Source organism: Halichoerus grypus, chromosome 13 (genome assembly GCF_964656455.1).
Source record: "Halichoerus grypus chromosome 13, mHalGry1.hap1.1, whole genome shotgun sequence".
Classification (NCBI taxonomy): Eukaryota; Metazoa; Chordata; class Mammalia; order Carnivora; family Phocidae; genus Halichoerus; species Halichoerus grypus.
In genome coordinates, this window is record NC_135724.1 from 63241466 (window position 1) to 63269071 (window position 27606).

Genomic DNA, 27606 nt, shown 5'->3' on the forward strand with positions numbered 1-27606 from the left:
TCTTCTTTATAGAACCCCCCCTTAATATTTCTTGCAGGGCCGGCTTGGTGGTCACCTATTCTTTCAGTTTCTGTGAGTCTTGGAAATTCCTTGTCTCTCGATCCATTCTGAATGACAGCCTTGCTGGATAAAGTATCCTTGGCTGCATGTTCTTCTCATTTAGTACCGTGAGTATGTCTTGCCAGCCCTTTCTGGCTTACCAGGTCTCTGGGGACAGTTCTGACGTTATTCAGATGTTCCTCCCTCTGTACGTAAGAAATCTCTTCCCCCCAGGTGCTTTCAGGATTGTTTCCTTGGATCTACATTTTGCGAGGTGTACTATTACACGTTGTGGTGTTGATCTGTTCCCATTGATTTTGGGAGGGGTCTCCTCTGTCTCTTGGACGTGAATGCGTGTTTCCTTCCCCAGGTTAGGGATGTTCTCAGCTACGATCTGGTCAAATATATCTTCTAGACCTCTCTCTCCACTCACTCAAGGATCCCAATAATTCTGAGATGGGAACATTTCATGGCATCATTAATCTCTCTCAGTCTGATCTCTTGGGTTTTAGGCTGTTTTTCCCAGGCCTCCTCAGCTTCCTTCTTTTCTATCATCTTATCTTCTAGCTCACTAATTCATTCTTCTGCCTCATTTACCCTGGTAGTCAGAGTATCCAGTTTAGACTGCATTTCATTCATAGCATTTTTAAGTTCTGCCAGATTAGATCTCATTTCTGCCCCTAGAGATTCTATAGTGTCACTATTATTTTTCTCAAGCCTTGATATCGACTTCATAATTGTTACTCTGAAGTCTATCTCTGACGTCTTGCTTATATCCATATCCATTAGGTCTGTGGCAGACACCATAGTCTCTGGTTCTTTTCTTTGTTGGGGGTTCCTCCTCTTAGTCATTCTGTTGGGGGGTGATTGAGGGAATGTACAGAGTCCAAAGTCCTTCATACCTTGAGACCACTGGTTATTTTCTGCTTGTAGGTATGCAGATAAATATTCTTACATCTCAGGCTGATTTCTTGGGTGTTCAGAATGGTTTGATAGATGTCCAGCTAAATTCAGGGGACCAGTTGAAGTAGGGTCCCCTAATCCTCCACCATCTTCCCTCTGTCTCCAACAAAATTGGCATTTAACAAGTGGCTTTCAGGGGCGCCTGGGTGGCTCAGTCGTTAAGTGTCTGCCTTCGGCTCAGGTCATGATCCCAGGGTTCTGGGATCGAGCCCCACATCGGGCTCCCTGCTCGGTGGGAAGCCTGCTTCTCCCTCTTCCACTCCTCCTGCTTGTGTTCCCTCTCTCGCTGTCTTTCTCTGTCAAATAAATAAATAAAATCTTAAAAAGAAAAAAAAAAACCAAAACAAGTGGCTTTCAAATCCAAGAGAATAGACAATGAAGTATCATGGAATTTCACAGTCACAAGGGACCCTGGCATCCTTTACTCTAATACCTCTTGTACTCTTTCAAAATTAACTGGTCTCTGGATTATTCCCTCCAGAGACACAGGCAGCTTATAGTGTTAACTCTCCTTCCAGCAAGCTAAAACTGGTCTCCCAGTACCTCCCCACACTGGTTTGGAAAACACTCCAGGAAAACAAAACTGGGTTTCATTTTTTTCCATGCGAGAACCCCTTGTTCCCTCCACAACTGTATTTCTATGGTGTTGTCGTCCAAGCTTGATGTTCCAGAGACAGGGTTTCAAATGCTTGCTCACCATCTTTCATCTTCCTGGGAATAAAATAGCTTTTTAAAGCTCCTTTCCTAGAGAGAAGTACCTAGAGAGCACCCCACTGACTCTTTGAGGACCATAAAATCTCTATCTTTTCTCAGCTTTAGATATCTTGAGGTGAGCCCTCTATGGGGCCATACACATGGGATTCCTGGTTGGAGGCACACAGAAGCTACTGGAATCAAGGACAGCAGCCTGAAACCCCCTACCCCTCCTTCCCAGAGGACTGGGCCCTACACTGCCAAGGTCCATGCTCTTATGTCTGAAAGGTCCAGAAGAGGCTGGTAGTGTCCCTGGGGTAGGGCAGGTGCTGGGATGTGACCAGAGAAGGCTCCAGCAGCCTGGGAAGTCGCAGTAATGACCCGAGAGAGCCACAAAGTGGCTGGCAATGGCTTGGAGGCAGGAAGGCAGTATTGTAGGAAATGGCCTCAAAGAGTCATCTGGCCAGAAAAGGGGCACTAATGACTGTGAGGGGGAATGGGTTAAGGGCACTGGGAGGTGTCTGGCCTCAGCTCCAGGGGGCTGGGAATTTGGGAGCAAAGGTGGGGGGGTGTCAGTCGGGGCCAATCCCGGGGTGGAGGGGCTGCCAAGAGGTGCTCTGGGCCAGGGTCCTGCACCTTGATGTCCCGGCGCCGCCCACCCACTGGAGTAGCCCGGCAGCCCTGGGGCTCCTCCAGCAGTGCCTGTGGCTCCCGTTGGGGACTTATGCACAGCAGAGGCCCCAGGATCACGGGCAGCCGTGGCCTACCGCCCCCTACATTAATTCTGAGTGCTGGCACATGGTGATGGTGTCCGGGATGCGCCAGTGACTTCAGGGGGCCATAGCAGCAGCCCTGTTGGAACCCTGGGGGGGGTCAATCACGGGTGGGCTCCCAAGAGGGGCTCTTGGCCAGGGTCCTCCCCCGCCGGTGTCCCCACGCAGCACACCTACCGGAGTAGCCCCGCAGCTCGATGCTCGGCCCCCAGTGTGGGTGGCAGCCGGGCTCCCGGGCTCTGCCGGGACCTACACGCAGAAGAGAGGCCCCAGGATCATGCCCCGCCAGCGCCTATCGCCACCTACAATTCTCAGAGCGCCAGCTCGGTGATTACCTCCGGCAGTGACAGTGACGTCAGAGGGTGACAGCGGCAGTGGGGGCAGTGGGGGCGGCAAGCAGCGGCGGTGGGCAGGCAGCAGGTGGGTAGGCGGCGGCCCCAGGCAGGCAGGCGGCAGGCAGAGGAGACAGGAACCCACGGTAGGCAGGCCGCTTCCCCTGCTGTGCTCTCTCTCTCTCTGACAAATAAAATCTTTAAAAAAATTATAAAAATAAAAATAAAATAAATAAAAGGCAGAGATCATTGAGGTGCCTGGCTGGCTCAGTCAGTGGAGTGTGCAACTCGATCTTGGGGTTGTGGGTTTGAGCCCCATGTTGAGTGTAGAGATTACTTAAAAATAAAATCTTTTAAAAAAGGCAGAGATTGTCATACTGCATTAAAAAAAGAAAAAGATACAAATACATGCTATTTATAAAAGATTATAAAGGCACAGAGAAATAAAAAGGAAAAAGATGAAAAAAAGATATCTTGTGAACACAATCATCACAAGAAAGCTGGAGTGGCTACTGATATCAGACAAAGCAGACCTAAAGATAAGGAATATTACCAGATATTAAGAAGGATATTTAATAATGATAAGAAAGTGAGTTCTTCCTGAAGACATAATCCTAAATGTTGATATACCTAATGATATAGTTTCAAAATACATTGAATAAAAATTGACATAAAAGAAGAAATAGACAAGTCTGCAAACATTTCAAGATTTGAACAATTCTCTTAGTAACTGATAAAACAGGTGGGCCAAAAACATAAGAATTCAGAGAATTAAACAATCAACTTGACCTAATTGACATGTATAGAGCACCATCCCCAACAATGCCAGGATACACATTCCTTTCAAATTAATATGGAACATACATCAAGATAGACTTAATACTTGGGATGCCTGGGTGGCTCAGTCGGTTAAGCGGCTGCCTTCTGCTCAGGTCATGATCCCAGGGTCCTGGGATCGAGTCCTGCATGGGGCTCCTTGCTCAGTGGGAAGCCTGCTTCTCCCTCTGCCTGCCACTCGCCCCTGCTTGTGCACTTTCTCTCTCTGACAAATAAATAAATAAAATCTTAAAAAAAAAGATAGACTAATGCTTTACTGTTAGACAAGTTTAATAATCTCAAAATAATTGAAATCATACAGAGTCTGTTCTTAGATCACCATGGAATTAAAATAGATATCAAAAGCAAAATATATAACTAAAGTATCCCCAAATACTTAGAAACTAACACAAATAACCACCTAGCAAAGAAGAAATCACAAGGGAAATAAAATGTTTTAAAATAAATTATAATAAAAATACATTTCAAAATTCATGAGATGCTGCTAAAATAGTACTTAGAGGAAACTCATATATTAGAAAAGAAAAAAAAATGGTTATGAAATACAATTTAAGGATTGCCTGGGTGGCTCAGTCGGTTAAACGTCTGACTTTTGATGTTGGCTCAAGTCATGCCCCATCTTGGGCTCTGCGCTCAGCATGGAGTCTGTTTGTCTCTCTCCCTCCCCCTCTGCCCCTCCCCCTACAGGCATACACACACACATGCACTTGCTCTCTCAAATAAATAAATAAAATCTTCAAACAAAACATAATTTAAGCTAGTAACTAAAAATAACAACAACAACAACAAAGAACCCAAAGAAAGAAAAAAAAAAAGAGCAGAAATCAATGAAATAGAAAACAGATGAATAATGAAAACCAACAAAGCCAAAGTGGAATATTTGAAAAGATGATTAGAACTGGTAAACCCCTGTAAAACTGATACAGAAAGAGAGAAAACACAATATAAAGAAAGAGTGAAAGAGGAGAGATACCTATACTCTTGGCATTAAAAGGATAAGGGAGTGGTATTAACAAATTTAGCAACAAATTGCCAAAAATTTGAGAACTTAGATAAAATTGACAATTCCTTGAAAAATGGAATTTGCCAAATCTGACAAAGAAAAAAAAATATGAATAGCCCTATAACTAAAAACAAAAACCCTCTAAAACTGTAATTTAAAACTTCCTTAGAAATAAAATTTCAGACTCAAGTGGTGAATTCCACTAAACATTTAAGGAAGAACTTATACCAGATATCAGAAAATGTTTTACAAAATAAAAGAGAAGGGAACACTTCCTAGTTCATTTTCAGAGGCTTAAAATATCCTAATGCCAAAACCTGACAAGGACATTACAAGGAAAGAAAATTACAGAACAACAATGCAAGAACACAGAAGTGGAAGTCAAAATAGCAAATCCAATCCAGCAATACTTTAGAAAGGATAATATATCACGATTAAGTGGAGTTTATTCAAGGAATGAAAAGTTGGTTTAATATTTCAAAATCAATGTAATTAGCCTAATTAACATAGTAAAGGAGAAAAAAGTATCCTCAATAGAAACAGAAAATGCATCTGATAAAATAATACAGTTTTTATGGACAGAAATGGACAAGCTTGCTCTAAAATTTTAACAGGAAAGCAAAGGACCAAGAAAAGTTGGGATCATTTGGAAGAAGTATAAAGTTGAAAAAGTTATGTGAAAGTTGGTGTCATGAGGGTTTGCTCCTAGTAAGGCAAATTAGATTGGTAGCAGAAGACTGCAGACTGCCCCAGACAGACCTGGTTTCTAATGCTATGTGTAAAAATTGAAATTTCACCATTGCCTGAACATCTTTGAGCCTCACAGGGTTTCCAACGCCTAACTGTGGATTCCCTTTCCTCTGCTCTTCCAATATGCCCACTGCCCAATAGGAAAGGCTCCTAATCCAGGTAGTTTCCCTATCACCTGGCTCAGTGTTCCATCCTCACCCTCCTAGCCCATGAATTATTCACACAAGCCAATCACATTCTCTGGTGGAAAACAGGGAATACCTCACTCTCTTACTACTACAAACCTTCTTCCCAGTGCTCCTACTGGTTCGCTCTGCTCCTGAGTGCAACCACATGGGGTGTTTGTGTGGTGTGGTGTGCACTGTCCTTCCATGCGCTGGGATCATATGTGACTAATAAACTTCTGTCAGTCATCAGGCCAGTGTCAGGTGTCATGCATTTAGCTATCTTGTATTACGTAGGGTGGAGGATCCCACCCTCACCAATGGGATAAATAGGAAGTGATCTGAACAGTGTTTGCTACAAAAATTATGAATTGGAGAAGTCACAGAATTAACTTCAAAGAAACACCTCTGCCTTCTATTTTCCAGAAAAAAAAAGATCCCTTCTCTAATTTTTGCAAAATAATTCAACAATTACAAAACAGGTAGGTTCTCTGTATGGTACAATTTATGACTATTATGTTGCCCTAATTTACTTTTTTTTTAAGAAATCTGTTTACAATGTAGAATGTTGACATATTATAGTTGGTTATCTATACCCTCAAGTTCAGGAAATTTATTCTGTAAAGGGCTAGAGAGTATTTTAGGCTTCATAGGCTTGTTATGGACTGAGTTGTGTTCCCTCCAAATAACATGTGTAGAAGCCTGCTATGGTCTTCATCATATGTGTATGATATCAGATTTGTGTCCCTACCAAAATTCATGTTGAAATCCTGACCTCAAAAGTAATTGTACTAGGAAGTGGAGGAGGGGGGGCTCTGAGAGGTGATTAGGTCATGAAGGTAAAGCCCTCATGAATAGGATTAGTACCCTTATAAAAGAGACCCCAGAGAGATGCCTCACCTTCCCCACCATGTGAGGGCCCAACAAAAAGATGGCCATCTATGAACTTGGAAGTGGGCTCTCACCAAACACTGAATCTGCCAACACTTTGATCTTAGACTTTTCAGCCTCCAGAACTGAGAAATAAATTTCTGTTGTTTATGATCCACCCAGCCTACAGAATATCTGTTGCAGCAACCCGAACAAATTAAAACAAATCCCTGAACCTCAATGTGACTAAAGACAGGGCCTTTAAAGAGGTGATTATAGTCAAATGAAGTCATAAGGATGGGACCATAATCTGAAATGCCTGGTGTCCTTATAAGAGGAGGAGGAGACACCAAGGATGAGTGCACAGAGGAAAGGTCATGTAAGAACACAGCAAGAAGCCAAGGAGAGGAGACTCAGAAGAAACTAAACCTGCCAGCACCTTGATATTGGACATCAGCCTCCCAAACTGTGGGACAATAAATTTTGGTGGTTTATCCATTACACTTAAAGATTTTTTTTTTTTAATTTTTTTTATTGTTATGTTAATCCCCATACATTACATCATTAGTTTTAGATATAGTGTTCCATGATTCATTGTTTTACACTTAAAGATTTAAATGTAGACATAGACAGTTGGTTTGGCTGTAAATTGATTCTTTGCTTCTGGTTAAATATGTAAGACACATATGATAAGAAACTGTTTTATGTTCATGATAATTCCTTTCAGAAGTTCAGTATCTAAAATAGAAAGGCACTTTTAAAGGTAGTGGTCACTTCCTTAACCATGTTCTTGAAGAATAAAGTCTTCAGGAAAGATCACAGAGGGAGATGGACATTGTATATTTGTGTGTTGATTTTTCATTAAGAAAAAATGGAATGAAAGAACAGAAACTTTCAGTAATTGGGTAATATAATAAAAATATTTTGTTGAACATATATTTTTCTAAATATTTGATGATAGGTTCGTCTGGAGAATATTCATAATGGCGACCAGGAATAAATGTGAAAAAATGTGAAAAAACTAAAATACTAAATGTGAAAAAAAAGATTTAAATGGAAACAAACCAAGATTTTTTTTTTGTTATTGTTTGCTTTTTGTTTTTAATAAAAGAAGCCAAATGAGGGAAACTTGCCCAATTAGGCATTGGTCCAAAACTATGATTATTAAAACAACATTATATTTATGAAACCAGGCAGCCTAGATGGCCTGGAAATAGGTGCCAATTTAGACACAAACATGGCCTTTTTAGGCAGCAAGAGGAGATGGATCATTCAAAAATGGTACTGGACAACTGGCTAATCACCTGGAAAAAATAAAAAGAAGATACCCACCTTACACCATTTTTTTTAATTTTCTTGAGAGAGTGTGTGCATGTGGGGGTGGGGGAGGGGCAGAGGGAGAGGGAGAGAGAGAATCTTAAGCTGAGCATGCTGAGCCTGGAGCCTGACATGGGGCTCGATCTCACAACCCTGAAATCATGACCTGAGCTGCAATCAAGAGTCAGACACTTAACTGACTGAGCCACCCAGGCACCCCCTTCACACCATTCTTAAGGACAAAATATATTAGTTTTTAAAGCTATGATAGTCACAATAGTTATATGGATTGAAAAGAATAACCTTGGGGAAGGCTGACACCAAGGCCAGGATCCATTCTAAAACGAGAGGCACACTTGAAAACAAAGAAATCAGATTTTCTGTACAACCTAAACAAGTTTGAATTTTCCCAACTAACTGGGAAAAGGAATTTGCAATATCTATTATTTTCAAAGGATTGATAATCTTCTATGTAAAAAGTTCTTATAAATCAATAAGAATAAAACAAATAAGAGAAAATGGACATAAGATATGAGTGATTCACAGAAGCAATTCAAATGGTTAAAAAGTACATGCAAAGATGTGTGTGCCTGGATGGCTCAGTCAGTTAAGTGGATAATTCTTGATTTCAGCTCACATCATGATCTCAGGGTCCTGGAATTGAGCCCCATGCTGAGTGGGGAGTCTGCTTGAGGATTCTCTCTCTTTCTCTCCCTTTGCCCCTCCCCCTGCTCATACACTGTCTCTCTAAAATAAATTTTATTTTTCTTTCTTTCTTTCTTCCTTTCTTTCTTTCTCTTAAAGATTTCCCTTTATTTTTTTGTCAGAGATAGAGAGAGAACAAGCAGGGGGAGCAGCAAGCAGAGGGAGAAGCAGGCTCCCCGCTGTGCAAGGAGCCCGATGCGGGACTCGATCCCAGGACCTGGGATCATGACCCGAGCCGAAGGCAGATGCTTAACCGACTGAGCCACCCAGGCGTCCCTAAAATAAATAATCTTTAAAAAAAGAAAAAAATATATGAAAAGATGTTCAAGCACACTAATGAAAATTTGAAATGGAAATTAAAGGAGTAACTTTTTTTTCCTTTACTGTTAAATTGGCAAAGATTAAAAACTTTGCTAGACTTCAGTTTCCAGTAATTGACTGATTGAGTATCCAAAAGTGATCTTCCAGCTGAGAACAAATAAAAATCCTGGATAAAATGTCTTTCAGGAAAAAACTATAAAACTTTACTGAGACATAAGAAGACTGATTACTAAAATGGCATACATTCTTTGCAAATTTATGATAAAATTAACTAAAATGCAAAATGAAATTTTTTACTTTGCTAAAAAAAGACACAAAAATTCATCTGGGAGGAAAATCAAGCCAAAAGAATTTTACAAAGCTAAAATTATTAAATTACCTTTGCTTCAGTTCAAAAACTGCTTTCATTTAAAAATAAATAACTGGCTGAACAGATAACCTCCAAACCTGGTTCTTGTATATTTACTAATTTAATATCATAAAGGTGATATTACAAATAACTGGAGGGCAAATTATTCAATAGATAGTGCTGAAGTCACTTGTATGCAACAAACTGGAGAGCCCAGATGAACGAACAAATTTCTAGAAACACCCAAACTACTAAAACTCATTCAAGAAAAAATTAAAAAATCTGAATAACAGGTAAGGAAATTGAATCAGTAATCAAAAATCTCCCAACAAAGAAAAGCCCAGGATCAGATGGCCTCACTGGTGAATTCTACCAAACACTTGAAGAAGAATTAACACTAGTGCTTCCAAAAATTGAATAGAAGGCAACACTTCCTAACTCAATCTTTGAGGCTAGATTTACCCTGATACTGAACCAGACAAAGAAACTATAAGAAAGGTACAGATCAACATCCCTTATGAATAAATATATAAAAACCCTCAATAAAGCGCTAGAAAATCAAATTTAGCAGGATATTACAAGGGCTATACAACATGACTAAGTGGGATTAATCCCAGGAATGTAAGGGTGGCTCAACATACAAAAAATCCAATCCACATAACACACCACATTAATGGAATGAAGGAAGAAAATTACATGAAATCTTAATTGATTCAGAGAAAGGATGTGACAAAATCTATCACCCTTTCATGATGAAAACACAACTAGGAATAGAAGGGAACTTCCTCAACATGGTAAAGGCCATATGTAAAAAAACCAACAGCTAACATCATACTTAATGGTAAAAGTCTGAAAGCTTTATCCTCCAAGATGAGGAATAAGACAAGAATGCCACTCTTGCCATTTCTATTCAACATACCACTACAAGTTCTAGAGAAAGCAATTAGGCAAGAAAAAGAAATAAAATGTATCCAAATTGGAAAGGAAGAAGTAAACCATTTGCAGGTGACATGATCTGATATGTAGAAACCCCTAATGATTCCATAAAAAAACTCACCAAAGTTTTAGGATATAAAATTAACACCGAAAAACTGGTTATATTTCAGGTGCAGAAAAAGCATGTGACAAAATTCAACATCTGTTCATGATACAAATTCTCAACAAATTGGTAGAGTGGGAACATCATACTTAATGGTGAAAAGCTGAGAGCCTTTCCTCTAAGATCAGGAACAAGAGAAGGATGCCCATTCTTGCCACTTTATTCAACACAGTACTGGAAGTCCTAGCCAGAATAACTGGGCAAGAAAAAGAAATAAAAGGCATCCAAATTAGAATAGAAGGAATAAAACTGTTGCTATTTGTAAATGACATGATATTATATATAAAAAACCCTGAGGATGCCATCAAAAAAACTGTTAGAATTAATAAACAAATTCCGTAAAGATGCATGATCAACACAAAAAAATCTCTTGTGTTTCTATACACTAATAATGTACTATCAGAAAGAGAAATTAAGAAAACAAGCCCATGTACAATTACATCAAAAAGAATAAAACATCTAGGAATCCATTTAACCAACAAGGTGAAAGATGTGTGTATTGAAAACTACAAGACATTAAGGAAAGAAATTAAAGAAGACACAAATAAAAGGAAAGATATTTTGTGCTCATAGACTGGAAGAATTAATATTGTTAAAATGTTCATATTACCCAAAGCAATATACAGATTCAATGCAATCCCTATCAAAATTACAATGTGACAATTCTATTTTCACAGAAATAGACCAATCCTAAAATTTCTATGACACCATAAAAGACCCCAAATAGCCAAAGCAATATTGAGAAAGAACAGGCTGGAGGCATCGTATTCCTTGATTTCAAACTATATTACAAAGCTACAGTAATTAAAACAGTATGGTATCGGCATAAAAACAGACACAAAGATCAGTGGAACAGAATAGAGAGCACAGAAATAAGCCCATGCATATGTGGTCAATTAATTTATGACAGAGTAACCAAGAAAATACAATGGGGGAAAGGACAGTCTTTAATAAACGGTGCTGGGAAAATTGGACAGCCACACACAAAAGAATGAAATAGGACCACTATCTTACATCATACACAAAAGTTAACTTAAAATGGATTAAAGACTTGAATTAACACCTGAAACCCTAAAACTCCTAGAAGAAAACATTTGAATCTGACACCAAAAGCAAAAACTACAAAAGCAAAAATAAACAGATGGGACTACATCAAAGTAAAGAGCTTCTGTATAGCAAAGGAAACCATCAAGAAAATAAAAAGGCAACCTACTGAATGAGAAAATATTTGTAAATATATATTTGATAAGGGGCTAATATCCAAACTATGTAAAGAACTTCTATAATTCAATAGTAAAAAAACCAAACAATCAGATTAAAACATGGGTAGATGATCTGAGTAGACATTTTTCCAAAAACATACAGATGGCCAACAGACACATGAAAAGATGCTCTACATCATTAATCATCAGGGAAATGCAAATCAAAACCACAAGGAGATATCACCTCACACCTGTTAGAATGGCTATTATCAGAAAGACTAGAAATAACGAGTGTGGGCGAGGATGTAGAGAAAAGGGAAACCCTCACACACTGTTGGTGGGAATGTAAATTGGTGCAGCCTCTGTGGAAAACAGTATGGAGGGTCCTCAGAAACTTAAAAGGAGAACCACCATAGGATCCAGCGATCCCACTTCTGGGTAGTTATACAAAGAAAACAAAAACACTAGCTCAAAAAGATATCCATACCCCTGTGTCCACTGCAGCATTATTTACAGTAGCCAAGATATGTAAGCAATACAAGTGTCCATTAATAGGTGAATGGATAAAGGTGTGGTGTATACATACAACGGAATATTACTCAGCCATCCCCACACAATGCCATTTGTGACAAAATGGATGGACCTTGAGGGAATTACGGTAGGTGAAATAAGTCTGGCAGAGACAAATACCAAATTATCTGTCGCATATGTGGAAAATAAATAAATAAATAAATAAATAAACAAACAACACCAAGCTCATAGATACAGAGAATAGGTCAGTGGTTGCCAGAGGTGGGGGAGTGAGGAGTGGGAGAAATGGGTGAACTATTTTTTGTTTGTTTGTTTTGTTTTAGTTTAAATTAGCTTTCTTTTTTTAAATTTTTAAAATTTGAGAGAGAGAGAGAGCACACGTACATGCATGTGAGTGTGGGTGGGGGTGGGGAGGGACAGAGGGAGAGGGAGAGAATCCTCAAGCAGACTCCCGGCTGAGCCTGGAGCTTGATGCTGGGCTCAATTCCAAGACCCTGAGATCATGACCTGAGCCGAAATCAAGAGTTGGCTGCTTAACCGACTGAGCTATCTAGGTGCCCCGAAATAAGTTAACTTTCTAAAAAAGAAAAATTGGTTGTATTTCAACATACCACTAATGAAAAATACCAAAAAGAAATTAAGAATATGATTCCATTTACAATAGCATCAAGGAATAAAATACTTAGGAATAAATTTAACCAAGGAGATGTAAGACTTGTACACTGAAAACTACAAAGCACTGTTGAAAGAAATTAAAGAAGACCAAAAGAAATGGAAAGACATCCTGTTCTCATGGACTGGAAGATTTAATATCACTAAGATGTCTATATTACCCAAAGCAATATAAGATTCAATGCAATCCCTATCAAAATCCCCATGGTGTTTTTGCAAAAATGGAAAAACCTATCCTAAAATTCATACAGAATTTCAAGGAAACCAGAATAGCTAAAACAACCTTGAAAAAGAAAAACAAAGTTGGAGGACTCACACTTCCTGATTTAGAAAAGTACTGCACAACTATAGGGATCAAAACAGTGTGGTACTGGCATAAGGACAGACATGTAGACCAATGGAATGGCACTGAGAGCCCAGAAATAAACTCTCACCTTTATGGCCAATTGATTTTTGAGAAAGGTGCCAAGACTATTCAATGGGGCAATAGGCAGTGCAGGATAAACTGGATATCCATGTGCAAAAGAATGAATATAGACCCTTACCTCACACCATACACAAATATTAACATAAAGCAAATGAAAGACATAAATTTAAGAGTGAAAATGATAAAATTCAGAAAAAACATAAAGGCAAATCTTCATACTGTGGATCTGACAAATGGTTCCTTAAATATAACATCAGAAGCACAGGAAATAAAATTTAAAAAAATAAATAAATTGGACTTCACCAAAACTTGAAAGTTTTGTGCATCAAAGGATACTATCAGGAGAGCAAAATGGCAATCCACAGAATGGGAGAAAATATTTGCAAATCATATATCTAGTAAGTGCTTAATATCCACAATATATAAAGAACACATACAAATTAACAACCACCAAAAACCAAAAACCAAAAAACAAAAAAACAACATAAAAATGGACAGGAGCACCTGAGTGGCTCAGCTGGTTAAGCATCTGACTCTTGATTTCGACTCAGGTCATGATCTCAGGGTCCTCAGCGTGGAGTTTGCTTGGGATTCTCTCTCTCCCTCTGCCCCTCCCCCTGCTCATGCTCTCTCTCTCTCTCTCTCTCTCTCTCAAATAAAGTCTTTAAATAAAAATAGAAACGGACAAAAGACTTAAATAGACATTTCTCCAAAGAATATATATATGTATATGTACATGTAAACATATAGCCAATAAATACATGAAAAGATGCTCAACATCATTTGTTATTAGGGAAATACACATCAAAACCATAATGAAATTTTACTGCACATCTACCAGGATGGTTGTAATAAAAGCAACGGAAAATACCAAGTGTTGGTGAGACATGGAGGAACTGACACATTTATGCACAGCTGGTGGGAATGTATAATGGTACAGTTGCTGTAGAAAAGTTTGGTGATTTCCTCAAAAAGTTAAACACGGCACTACCATATACCCCAACAATTCCACTCTTAGGTATATGCCTCAAAGAATGGAAAACGGGGATTCAGATAGATACCTGTACACCAATGTTCACAACACCATTATTCACAATAGCTAACAAGTGGAAACAGTCCAAGTGTCCATTAACAGATGACTGGATAAACAAATGGGGGATATGCATACAATGAAATATTATCCCACCATAAAAAGGAGTTAAATTCTGATACATGCTACAACATATATTATATGTTAAGAGTGAGGAATTATCTCTTAGTTTATTTTTTAAAAGATTTTATTTATTTATTTATTTATTTATTTATTTATTTATTTATTTATTTATATAGAGTGAGCAGGGGGAGGGGCAGAGGGAGAGGGAGAGCGAAAGAATCTCAAGCAGACTCCATGCTAAACGCGGAGCCCAATGCAGGGCTCGATCCCCTGACCCTGAGATCATGACCTGAGCCAAAACCAAGAGCTGGACACTTAACAGACTGAGCCACCCAGGTGCCCCTATTTCTTAGTTTATATAGTTTCTGTTTGGCTTGATGGTAAGTGGGTGGTGATAATTGGTGACAAGTGTACAATACTGTGAATGTAATTCACAATGGAGTGTATGCTAAAAAATGGTTAAAATGGCAAATTTTATGTTATACATATCTTGCCACAATAGAAAAAAGCAAAGTGATAACCTGTGTGTGTAGCATTCTACCACTTGGGTGAAAAAGAAATGGGTGAAGGATACAAATTCAGACGGTTGCATATGTATAAATTATCCCTAAAAGAATACACAGGAGGTTGTCTGCAGAGGACAACTGAGGGGCTGGGGGCAGAAGTAGAAGACTTGCACTTCTCTGTTCACCCTTTCGTATGTTTGAATTCTCAATTATGTGCATGTATTACTTAAAAATTTAATCACTTAAAAAATTCACAGAAGTGGGCTTTAAATAAACATTATGACCCCAATAAATAAACATGCAAAGGTCAGAAAGAATAAACACACCCTCCCTGACTCCCACCTGCACAGAAAGCAAAGTCCTCAGCGTCACCTGTGCCTTGGCCATGTCCTCTTTTCCAGGAAAAGCTGCAGAGAGAGAGAGAGAGGACACATGAGTGCCTGCTCCTGTGGGCTCAGAACTGTCCAGAGAGGACCGCTCACCTCTCCCCCGGCACCCCAACAGGGGCATAAAGGACACGACCACTTGTGCCCCTGGGGCTCTATACCGTGAAGAAAGAGTGGGGCTTTTTCCTTGACTTTCTGGTCTTTTCTGACATCTGAGGCATTGACAGCATAGATCCCTTCTCTCTCGGGACCAGCTCCTCCCATAAAGAAAATTCCAGGCCCCGATGGCTTTCAATGATGAATGAATGCTATCGAACACTTAAAGGCAAAATACACAAACTCCATCAGAAAACTGAAAAGAAGGGAATGCTTCCTAACTCATTTCATGAGGCCAACACAACCTTGCTATTCAAACTTGAGAAATCATTACAAGACAATTAAAGACCAACACCAGGAACACAGATACAAAAATCCTCACCACATATCAGCAAATCAAAAGCATATGTATATATAAGTGTGCAGGTGTGTGTATATCTTCCAGTGGAGTTTATCCCAGACAAAAAATGTTGGTTTAAGATTAGGAATTTTATGTAATTAATCACATTAAGATCATATTAAGAGAATGAAGGGGAAAATCATATCTTAATAGATGCAGAAAATCATTAGATAAAATTCTACACTACTTCATGATTAAAATGCTCAGCACACCAGTAATGAACTTATTCAGTTGATAAATGGCATCCACAAAAAGTACCTACAACTCACATCATAATAAATAATGACACATTCAATGTTTTAACCCTGATATTGGGAACTAGGCAAGGATGTCTGTTCTCACCATTTCTATTTTACATTGTACTTGAGGTCCTAGTCAGTGAAATAAAACATGAAAAACTAAATAAAAAGCATAAATAGTAAAAGGGAAGAAGTAAAACTGTATTTGCAGTCAACATGATTTTCTCCATAGAAAAACCTAAGAAAGCCACAACACACCTTTAAAAATGAATAAACTAAGCAAGGTCATAGGATGTGAGAGTCTCCTGATTTCTTACTAACCTTAATACTCCAATCCCAGGCCATAGTTAAAATTCTTTATACTACATTTTCCCTGTTCATCTCACTGTGCAGTTTCTGTCTCCTGGTTGGATATTTACTGATACAACTGTCAGGGGAAAAAACTACTCTTGCCCTCTACCTCACTATATACAAGAAATTAATTTGAATTATACTGTAGATGTAAAGAGAAAAGCTAAAAATATAACGTATCCAGAAGAAATTATTGGAGGAAATCACTGTGACCTTGTGGTAGGCAAAGAATTCTTAACTAGGACACAAAAATCACTAACTATAAAAGTTGATAAATTGGACTTCGCCAAAATTAAAAAATGTCTGCTCTATAAAAGACATCCTTAGGAAAGTAGAGGCAACCATGCAGGAAAGGGTTAACTCTACATGCCTGGTTTGCTCGTGCCCTGCACATTCCCAAGAAAGGCATATTTCCAGAACTGGCCCCTGGATAGCTCCTGGGCACTGAGCTCCTAGAATGTTCTGTTGGATGAGAAGAGTGCTTTTGCAAGCCTGAGGCCTGGAGCCACCCTGTGCCAGATTGTCCAGATAGCTTACACTAACAGTGTGATTCATGGTGAACACCTACTTCCCATCTGGGGGTCTGGAGCTTTAGTAACTGAGGTCAGCCATGCAGCACCATATGCCTACATGGCTGACCTCCAATAAAAAAAACACTGGACACCTAGACTTGGGTAAGCTTCCATGGTTGGTGACACTTTGCACGTCACACACTACTGCCCGGGAAATTAGGTACCTGCCTTGCCACTCCACTGGGAGGGGACACGTGGAAGGTTGTGCATGGTTTCTTCTAGACTTTGCCCCATGCACCTTTCCTTGTGCTGATTTTACTGCGCATTCTTTTGGTGTAATAGGCACTAACCATGAGGCAGTAACTTCTGAGTCCTGTGAGAGCCCTTCTAGTGGAACATCAAGCCTGACGGTGGCCCTGGGGATCCTTGAGACAGCAAGCCACAGACAGCAAGCCCTCGATATGTGGTAATGCAGACGTAATACATATAGACATACAAACACAGCAGTACAGAACACATACAGGGTAACATGAGCATATACACATATAGCACATACATGATAAGGTCTTACATCCAGAATATAGAAAGAGTTCTTAGAGCTCAAAAACAAGAGATCAACCAACCCAGGAAAAAATGGGCAAGGGACTTAGGCCTTCACAAAATGAGATATAAAAATGATGAAAAGCATATGAAAATATGCTCACCATCATAGCCATTGGGAAAATCCAAATGAAAGACATCGTGAGTCAGCACCATGCCATTAGAAGGGCTAAGATTAAAAAGACTGACAATACCAAGTGTTGGCAAAGATCTGGAGCAAACACAACTCTTGCACATTGTTAGTCGGAATGTAAAATGGATCAGCCACTTTGGAAGTTTCAGAGTTTTTTTACAAAGTTAAATATATACCTGTCATATGAGCCACCAGCCGTTCCACTACTAGCTGTTTGCCCAAGAGAAATAAAATATATGTCCACAGAAAGGCTTGTATGCAAATGACCACAGCAGCTTTACTCATAAAAGCTAAAAACTAGAAGTTACTCAAATGCCCACTGGCAGGTGAACGAATATACAAACAGTGGTATGTTCACACAAGGAGTAACACAGCAATAAAAATGTATAAACTGCTAATACACACATGATATGGAAGAATCTCGGAGACATTTAGTTCAATGAAAATTTTTAAAAAGCCAGATGAAAAATGGTACATATAATATGGTTGAATTTCATGAATTTTGTTTTCTTTCTTTTTTTTAAGATTTTATTATTTATTTGACAGACAGCGAGCGAGCACAAGCAGGGGGAGTGGCAGGCAGAGGGAGAGGGAGAAGCAGGCTTCCTGCTGAGCAGGGAGCCCGATGTGGGGCTCGATCCCAGGACCCTGGGGTCATGACCTAAGCCAAAGGCAGCTGGTTAACCGACTGAACCACCCAGGTGCCCCTCTTTTTTTATTTTTTTCTTTTTAATTGAAGTATAGTTGACACACAATCCGTGAAGTTCTAAAGCAAGTTCTATGATGATAGACATCAGCCCAGTGGTTGCTTGAAGTGAGGAACACTAGGAATTGACTACAGAGAGGCATAAAGGAACTTCTTGGGATGTTACAAATGTTCCCTGTCTTAATTGGGATGGTAGGTACACAGATTTATACACCACATTCCATCACATCCCATTTTATTGTATCTAAGTTATATGGCATTAAGTTGATTAAAAAGAAACTAGCTTCATGGGCACCTGGGTGGCTCAAGTCGGTTAAGCATCCAACTCTTGGTTTCGGCTCAGGTCATGATCTCAGGGTCATGGGCTCTAGAGTCTGCTTGAGATTCTCTCTCTCCCTCTCCCCCCATTCATGCTTTCTTTCTAAAATAAATAAATCTTAAAAAAAAAAAAAGTGACGAGACAAACCACTTGGGTACATGGGTATCTGGGAGAAAAGTGTTCCCGGCAGAGGGACTATCATGTGGAAGCATGCCTAGTGAGTTCCAGATACAGCAGAGAGGCGGGTGTGGCCGGAGCAGAGGGAGGGAGGGAGCGACCCCAGATGAGGCTGGAACTCAGAACCGGAGACCAGATGGCACAGGACCTCACAGGCCATGGTGAGGCTCATTCTGGAACAGGATCATCCTGCTGCTAGAGCAGAACCAGTAGAAGCAGGGAGACCAGGGAGGGGCTATTCCAACAATCCAGGGAGAGATGGTATCGGGCAGGGGAGAAGCTGAGAAGGGACAGAGTCTGGATACCTTGTGAAGAAAGTTTGCTTTTGGCTTTTGGCTCGGGGTGGCAAAGGTGGAACTTTCTTCGGTCGTCCCAAATCCGGGTTCATCCGACACCAGCCACCTCCGCCGTGCCGCCTAAGCTCGACCCCAACGAGATCAAAGTCGTGTACCTGAGGTGCACTGGTGGCGAAGTCGGTGCCACGTCTGCCCTGGCCCTGAAGATCGGCCCGCTGGGTCTGTCTCCAAAAAAGGTTGGTGATGACATCGCCAAGGCAACCGGTGATTGGAAGGATCTAAGGATTACAGTGAAACCGACCATTCAGAACAGACAGGCCCAGATTGAAGTGGTACCTTCTGCCTCTGCCCTGGTTATCAAAGCCCTCAAGGAACCACCAAGAGACAGAAAGAAGCAGAAAAACATTAAGCACAGTGGAAATATCACTTTTGATGATATTGGCAATATTGCCCGACGGATGTGACACCGATCTATAGCCAGAGAACTCTCTGGAACCATTAAAGAAATCCTGGGGACTGCCCAGTCTGTGGGCTGCAGTGTTGACGGCCGCCACCCTCATGACATCACAGATGACATCAACAGTGGTGCGGTGGAACGCCCCGCTAGCTAACTACGAAGGAAAATGTTTCAATAAAGGATCATTTGACAACCAAAAAAAAAAAAAGAAAGAGTTTGACAGGGTTTCTAAAGGAATCAAATGTGGGATGTGAGAAACAAGGCAGAGTCAAGAAGTACTCCACGATTTTTGGACTGAGCCAACTGGAAGAAAGGAACGATCAACTGCTAAGATGGGAAAGAGTGCAGGGGGAGGGGGAGGTCTGTGCACAGCGCAGGAGTCCTTTTAGACATGTTAAGTCCCAGGGCATTAGCTATCCAAATGGAAACGCCGAGTGGGCAGTCAGGTAGTGAGCCCGGAGCTCAGAACAGACATCTAAGCGGGAGATACAAATGTGGGCATCAGCAGCCCATGGGTGGCAGTGAAAGCCACAAGGCTGGATGACGTTTCTCCAAAGTGAGGGCAGCTAGAGAAGAGGGGAGGCTTCTGAAGATCCAGCCCTGAGGCCCTCTAGTCTTGGGGAGAGAGGTCTCTCATCTTAGGGGGAGATGAGGACCCAGCAGTGGAGACTGCGGAGTTCCTGGAGAGGCAGCAGGAGAGCCAGGAGGGGCGCTGTCCCCCCGCCCAGAGAAGACAGTGCTGCAGATGAAGCAACACAGCATTCACTGGAGAACTTGACACGAACAGTTGGGGTACCACTGTAGGGGTGTAAGCCTGCTTAGGGTGGGTTCAAGACGGACCTGGAGGAGAGCAGTTAGGGACAGCAGACAGAAACAACTTTTTGGAGTTCTGGTATAAAGGCAAAAAAGAGGAACAGGGTGGTTGCTGGAAAGTGGGACAAGAGGGTTTTATTAACAGGGAGAGATCATACTTTCAAATTGGTAACTATCAACCTTACATCTGAGATCATTTTCGATCCTTGCTTAGTATTGATCCTATGTGAATGAATATGCCACTGGACTTACCAATCTCAAAGTATTACATTACGTAATTACTGAGATAATTAGCATAATCAGACTGGGAAAGCCCACGGGAATGTTTGCCAAAAAGGTAAGACGAGCTCTGTCTGGGACTCGGGGGTTAATATTTATCGTGCTTGTTTGGATTTTCCAACACTTCCCCAGCACGTGTGCATTACTTGTACTGGATGATTCTTTACAATAAAGCAGAGATAGTCTCAGCATGACTCATGAGACCCTCCTCATGGCCTATGTAGTTGCCCAGACACTGTCACTGTCTTTGGATATGCACAGGCTATTCCCTCTGCCTGTGGGCCTACTGTATGCCAGGCCCAGCCCCAGCCGCTTCTCCCATTGGTCACTCAGGACCACGGCCCTGAGGGCAGGCCCCCCAACACAGGGCCCCACACAAGTGCTCAGGGGACGGATGCATAGCTAGATGGTCTCCTGTTATCCACGTTTTGGACCACTGCTCCAAATACCTGGAAGAACTTCTGACTCTGAGCTCCTGACTCAAGCACCCCAGGCAGAAGGAAGAGAAACCCCAGGCAGGGGTGTTAGGAGCAGGCTTCTCAGAGATGCCCTTCCTGGACCAGGGGAGCCTGTCAGAACCCCAACTCAAGAAAGGAGACCCATCAGGGCATGAAAAGGCCCAGGCGACCCAGTGTTCTGTGGGCTCCCAGGGTCTTTTCAACTTTTGTTCGCACTAACACCTTAATCATTATTTTACTAATGTTTTTTAAATTTTTAAAAATCGTGGTAAAGATACGCGTAACAGAAAAATTCACCATTTTAACCATTTCTAAGTACAGTTCAGTAGTGTTAAGTATATTCACATTGCTGTGCAACCAATCTCCAGAACTTTTCATCTCGCAAAACTGAAACTCTGCACCCGTTTAACAACAGCTTTCCGCACACCCTCCCCCGGCCCCTGACAACCACCATTCCACTATGAATTTGACTACTCTAAGGACTTTATATAAGTGGACTCATACACTATTTGTTGAGATGGGGCTTATTTCAGTTAGCATAATGTCTTGGAGCTTCATCCATGTCGTACCATGTGCCAAAACTTCCTTTTTTAAGGCTGAACACCATCGTGCCTTGTATGGATATACCGGTTTGCTTGGCCGTTCATTTGTGGCTGGACGCACGGGTTGCTTCCACCTCTTGCTATTGTGACTGGTGCTGCTATAAACCTGGTGTGCAAGTATCTCTTTCAGATCCTGATTTCAGTTCTTTCGGATACATACCCAGAGATTATATGGTGGTTCTAGTTTTAATTTTTTTAAGAAAAGTTGAACTTCCATACTGTTTTCCACAGTGGCTGCACCATTTTACATTCTCACCAACAGTGTAAAGGTCCCAATTTCTCCACATCCACACTAACGTGTTATTTTTTGGGTTTTTTGTTTTTGTTTTTGATTTATAATAGCCATCCTAATGGGTGTGTGGTTATCTTTAAAAGATTTTGATTGTGAAACACACATACAGTGCGTGCAAGAACCTTACACTGGACCGGACAGTTGTATAGAGAACATCCATGGAATTCTTGACACAGGTCATGAAATAAATACTAATGGTGTCCCCGAAACAGCCCCTGCCTTCTCTATTTCTCTTATCATCTCTCTCCCTCACCTCCCTACACTCCCCAGCTAAACACGCTTCTGGCTTTTACAGTAATACCTTCCTGCTTAACTTTACAGTTTTACCACAACCTTGCACCCATAAACAACAGTTTCTATTTTGCCAGTGTTTGACCTTGGTATAAACGAAATCGTCTTGTGTGTTACTCTTTTGCTTAACTTTGGGTAGGTAAGATTCATCAACGTTCATACAGCTCTCATTTCTGGGTTTTCCGTATAGAATTTCACAGCAGGAAAATTCACCTTCAGTCTCTTCCAATACAAATCCACAGACAGAGAGTGACGCTGTACCTGTCTCCTGGGGCTTCCAGGCAGGGGTCTCCATGGCGCCGCCACTCGGCAGCATTCCCCGGAGGCGTGGGCAGCTCTGCAGCCTCCTGGGGCTCAGCGACAGCCTGCAGGGGAGCCCCGGGGGGTCGCACACGCAGTCCCGGCTGCACAATCACGCACGCGGAGCCTCCTGCGCCCCCCCTCAAGGTCGGGGTCAGGCAGGCTCAGCAAGCGCCCCACACCCCAGGCGGCGCCCACGCCCCATCACTCGGGCCCCACACACTCAGGCCGGCTTCGGGCTCAGCTGCTGTGAACTAGAGGGCGCGGAGCCCGGCCTCCAAGACAGGTCCCGGGGCTGACCGCCCTCCCAAAAGAGCCCAGCGACAGCCACAAAAGAGCAGCCCAAAAACAGCCGTGGGAAGGTGCGCCTGCGCGGACTTAGCGCGAACTACAACTCCCGGGAGGCTTTGCGCTGCGCAGACAGCGGACTCCATTTCCCAGATGCTCTGACCACCGACCAAGAGGAGCTTGTAGCACAGCTTTCTGGGAAGTGTAGTTCCAGTGTCAGGCTGGACTACTGCGTGTGTGTCTAATTGCAGGGATGTCCAGAAGATGGTGCCCAGGAACGTGGAATGATTCTGTCAGTTCGTCCACGTCTCCAGGTGGATTCGGGTGGGTCCCGGTCCATATCCACCTTTGCAGAAAAGGCTCATGCACCTCCTGCCCTAAGAATACTAGTGGTGGTGCGTTTTACCAGGCTTCCTGCCCCTGCTGCCCCTAACCTGAGGTCGCAAGGAGGGCAGGGGAAGGGGTAGGGAAATCCTCAGCCCCGCTCTCAGGCCCAGTGATCCTGATGCTGGTCCCTCCTCACGAGAGGGGAAGGAGGGTCTGGTCCAGCCTTGACACAGTGCTCGAACAATTTCACCCTTCTTGACTTGAATCCCAGGTTCAGCTTTGGCCCCAAGCTGTACCCAGCCAGCACCAGCACAACCCTGCTGTGGTTGCTGGCCTCCAGAATGGCCGCTGTAAAGCTCGTCTCCTGGTAGGGACATCTTTGTGTAATACTTCCAAACTGAGTACGGATGACTTGTGTAACAGAAATAATGTTGGGGATATACTGGTGTGTGAATTGTGAAGCTAGGTCACGAAAGACATTGATTGAAGCTTCAGCCTTGCTGTCTTGGATCACTCACTCTCGGGGAAGCCAACACCACATCTTAAGTATACTTGAGCAATCTGGAGAGTTCCACATGGGAGGAAACTTGGGCCACCTGCCTACAGCCAGCAGCAACTGCCACCCACAGAAGGATTGATCTTGAAAGTGGACCCCCCAGCCCTCATGACATTTTAACTGCAAACTTATAAAAGATCTCGAGCCAGAGCAAGCCAAGAATAGCCAGACGTGAGGTACAAGAATATAAGTTTATTGTTTTAAGTCACCAATTCAGGGGTAATTTGTTGTACAGCAATAGATAACAAGTACAGGTAAAAGTAGTATATATAATTAAAGCAGATAACTAAATCCAGTGTTTAGAAATAGGATGCTATGGCCTCAAAAACTGGATTGTGGGAGAAGTTTTGGAACCAGCAAAGAGCAGAAGCTAAAAGGACTTTGAGAAGAGTGGTAATGAAAGTATAATTGCCTTTGAAGGATCTATTTAGAAGAAGTCTGATGGCCTTGAAGGATACTTCAGATGATGGGGTGCCTGGGGGGCTCAGTCAGAAGATCGTGTGACTCTTGATCTTGGGGTCGTGAGTTCGAGCCCCATGTTGGGGGTAGAAATTACTTAAATAAATAAATATTTTTTAAAAGGATACTTTGGATGAGAGCTTAAAGGAAATGGAGGAAAATGTTGGACATTGGAGAGATGGGAGTCCTTGCTGCATAGTGGCAGAAAGTTTAGCAATGCAGTCACCTGTAGTAACATGGAAAGCAGAAAAGGTACCTAACAAACTGGGTGATCTAGCTAAGGAAATTTCCCGACAGAGTGTTGAAGGTGCTTCCTGGCTTCTTGCTGCTCATAGGAACATAGGAGAGGGGAGAAATTCACCATTAAACAAAAAGGAGTGAGGTATTGCTGCGTCTGAAAATTCCCAGGCTCTCCAGATGGCAAATGATGCTGAAATCAGGAAATGGTTTACAGGCAAAGATTAAATCTAGGGCACAGTCAGGAAAAATGCTATGAAGATGAAGTTGTATGAAAAGATGCTCAATATCATTAGCCATCAGGGAAATGCACAAAACTACCCTGAGGTACCACTTCACACCCCCTCCAGAATGGCTATAACCAAAAGAGGTAGTAACAAGTAGTGGCAAGGATGTGGAGCAATTGGTACCCTCATACATTGCTGTTGGGAATGTAAAATGGTACAAAAATGCCTTGGAAAACAGTCTGGCAGTACCTCAAAAGGCTGAAAACAGAGTTACCATATAACCCAGCAATTCCACTCTTAGGCATATACCTAAGATAAATGAAGACTTATGTCCACACAAAAACTTGTACATGAATGTTCATAGCTCTCCTATTCATAGTAGCCAAAAAGTGGCAACAACCCAAATGTCTACCAAATGATGAATGGATAAATAAAATGAGGAATAGCCATACAATGGAATATTGTCATTGTAAAAAGGGATAAAATATTGATACATGCTACAATATGGACGGATCTTGCAAATATTATAGTAAATGAAAGAATACAGTCATAAAAGACCACACATTGTATGGCTTCATCTATATAAAATGTCCAGAGTAGGCAAATCTATAGAGACAGAAAGTAGATTAGTGGTTACCTAGGGCTGAGAATCTGGGGAAAATAGGCAGTGATTGCTAATAATTCTGGGGGGGGGTAATTTGTTTGAGAGGTGATGAAAATATTCAAAATTGACTGTGATGATGGTTACACAACTCTGTGAATATACTAAAACCCATCAAATTGTTCCTTTTAAATGGGTGAATTATATGGACTGTGAGTTAAATCTTAATAAAGCTTTTAAATTAAAAAAAGAAATTATAGAATTATTTGTTAAGAACTGAGAAAAGTCTAAGTGTGGTGCCTCAGAAAGCTATTCAAACCAAAGAGCTTCTTAGAAGCATAAGTATGTTGTCTTTTGGACAACTCAGTGTAAGTCCACGGTAAAAAAGGGCTTATTTCAAAGAGATTTCTGGGTGTGGATTTTGTCCAATTGAGTAAACTCCAATAAGATTCACCAGAGACCTGCACTACTTTTAAGAGAATTATATTGGCAAAAGTGCTACCAGCTTGGACTAAAAGGGAGAGAGACAGTACGAAAGGAAAAGAGGCCTTCTAATGTTCAAATGTTTCTATAGGATGAGAATCAGACTGATAACACATAGGACTACACAGTTATAAGCACAAGAACCTTTCATGGAAAAGGAACAGTAACTCAGAGGGCTGAGCAAAATGCCATGAAGAATTATTCCTAGACCTTGAGCCTAATCAAAGAACTTGTAAGCCATGCATTTCTGGATTTCATAATGACTGTGGACCAGTGATTCCTGTGTATCTCCCATATCTGTCCCCCTTTTGAACAAGAACATCCAGTTATATTATGCCTGTCTCACCATGTATATTGGTGAGTAGTGGAGGGCAGTTGTGAGTTCACAATTCTTTGGAGCAAGAGCAACAGCCTTCATGGAGCTGAACTTGAGAAAATACTAATGTAGATCCACACGTGGACCTGATGTAGATGACAAGATTATAGAGTTTGAGCAGATGTTGTAATTGCATGACACTTTGGCAGACTCAGGAAAGCATGAGTGTATTTTGCACGTGGGAGAGATGTGAATCACTAGAGACTAGAGGTGGACTGTGGTTGCTATCTTATAAGATAGCCCCCTATGATGCTTACCTCCTGGTGCTCATGCCCTTGTATAGTCCCCTCCCATACTGATTAGAGCTGACGTCTACGGCCATACCACCCTGAACGTGCCCAATCTCGTCTGATTAGAGCTGACTTGTGTAACCAGTAGGATGTAGCAGAGATGACAATGTGTAGATTTTAAAGCTAGGTCATAAAAGGCATTATAGCTCAGCATTGCTCTCTTATATTATCCACTCTGAGAAAAGCCAGCTGCTATGTCACGAAAACCCTCAAGAAGCCCTATTGAGAAGACACAGTGAAGAGCTGAGGCTCCCTGCCAACAGCCAGCGTGGACTTGCCAACCATTAGTAAACCATCTTGCAAGGGGATCCTCCAGTCCCAGTCAAGCCTTCAGGTGAGTGCAGCCATGGTTGACATCTTAACTGAGACCCCAGGTTAGAACCACCCACCTAAGTCACTCTCCAATTTCTGATTCACAGAAACTGTGTGAAATAGTATCTGTTACTGTTTTAAGTCACTAAGTTTGGAGTTATTTGTTACACAGCTATAGATGATTAATACTCCTGCCAAGTGCAGGACCAATGTTAATCAGAAGCAACTGCCTGGATGGTGTGTGTGTGTGTGTGTGTTTGTCTAAGTATGGAAGGGTACCTGTGTGTGTGACAATCTGTGTGCACCTGTGAATGTGTGTGCCTTTGGTGTAACTGATCTATAGGTCTGTGTTTGTGAGAGTACCAGTCTATGCCAGTGAATGCCTTGTGTGTAACTGTGTGTGTGTTCGCGTGTGCATGCATGACTGATTGTGGGTTTCCCAGTGGGACTGTGTGTTTGTGGGTGCTGGGTGGTGGGTATAGTCTGTATGTCTTCATGTATTTGTGTTCTGTGTGAGTTTGTGTACCACTGCAGCCCTTGCAGATCTACCAGAATGATTGTGTATGCACACTGTGGCTCACGGTTCTCATCTGTGCTCTCTGGGGGCATGTGCTTCCATGTGACACTGTAAGCACTTCCCTATTTACAGGACAGAATGTGGGTCTGTGTGCTGGCCGCTATCTCACAGTCTGGTCTGTCGGGGGGGGGGGGTTGTGACTGTGTGAGCATGCATCTGCGTACAAGTGACATCATCTCCTGCAGGTCTGGGCCACGTGTAACTCTGTGAGCTTCTACTTGTGACTTCTATCTCATGGTCTGTACACACATGCACCTGAGTGTTATCTGATGGCTCCTGTCTCACAGTTCTGGTTTGCGTCTCCCTGTGTGCGTGTGTGTGTGTGTACATGTGTGTGCTTGGTGGGTGAGTGTGGAGAACGCAGATCGTGTGACCTCTGAGTGAGAAAGATAAGACTCTAGAGACACCTGCCAGGTCCTGAGGGATCCTGGCTGTTGACCTACTCTTTGTTCCCATCCTC

General features: G+C 41.8%; 2 long non-coding RNA genes and 1 pseudogene across 4 annotated transcripts in view; 2 read left to right on the forward strand and 1 right to left on the reverse strand.

Moving 5' to 3' along the window:
* LOC144379896 (uncharacterized) overlaps positions 1–7243 on the forward strand; it is a 29777-nt gene extending 22534 nt beyond the window's left edge. Inside the window, exons 10-11 of the long non-coding RNA XR_013443396.1 lie at positions 5981–6036; positions 6608–7243. This is a non-coding gene — a long non-coding RNA (uncharacterized LOC144379896). The remainder of the gene's footprint in view (positions 1–5980; positions 6037–6607) is intronic.
* Positions 1–22845, reverse strand: part of LOC118521537 (uncharacterized) — a 32768-nt gene extending 9923 nt beyond the window's left edge. The window contains exons 1-4 of one of the 3 annotated variants that reach the window (XR_013443398.1): positions 22375–22845; positions 15049–15113; positions 3665–3842; positions 2804–2998 (exon numbers count right to left, since the gene is read on the reverse strand). This is a non-coding gene — a long non-coding RNA (uncharacterized LOC118521537). The remainder of the gene's footprint in view (positions 1–2803; positions 2999–3664; positions 3843–15048; positions 15114–22374) is intronic. The other 2 variants (XR_013443397.1, XR_013443399.1) reach the window with 2 other exon arrangements.
* On the forward strand, positions 18659–19571 carry LOC144379863 (large ribosomal subunit protein uL11 pseudogene; annotated as a pseudogene).
* Positions 22846–27606: the final 4761 nt, after the last annotated feature.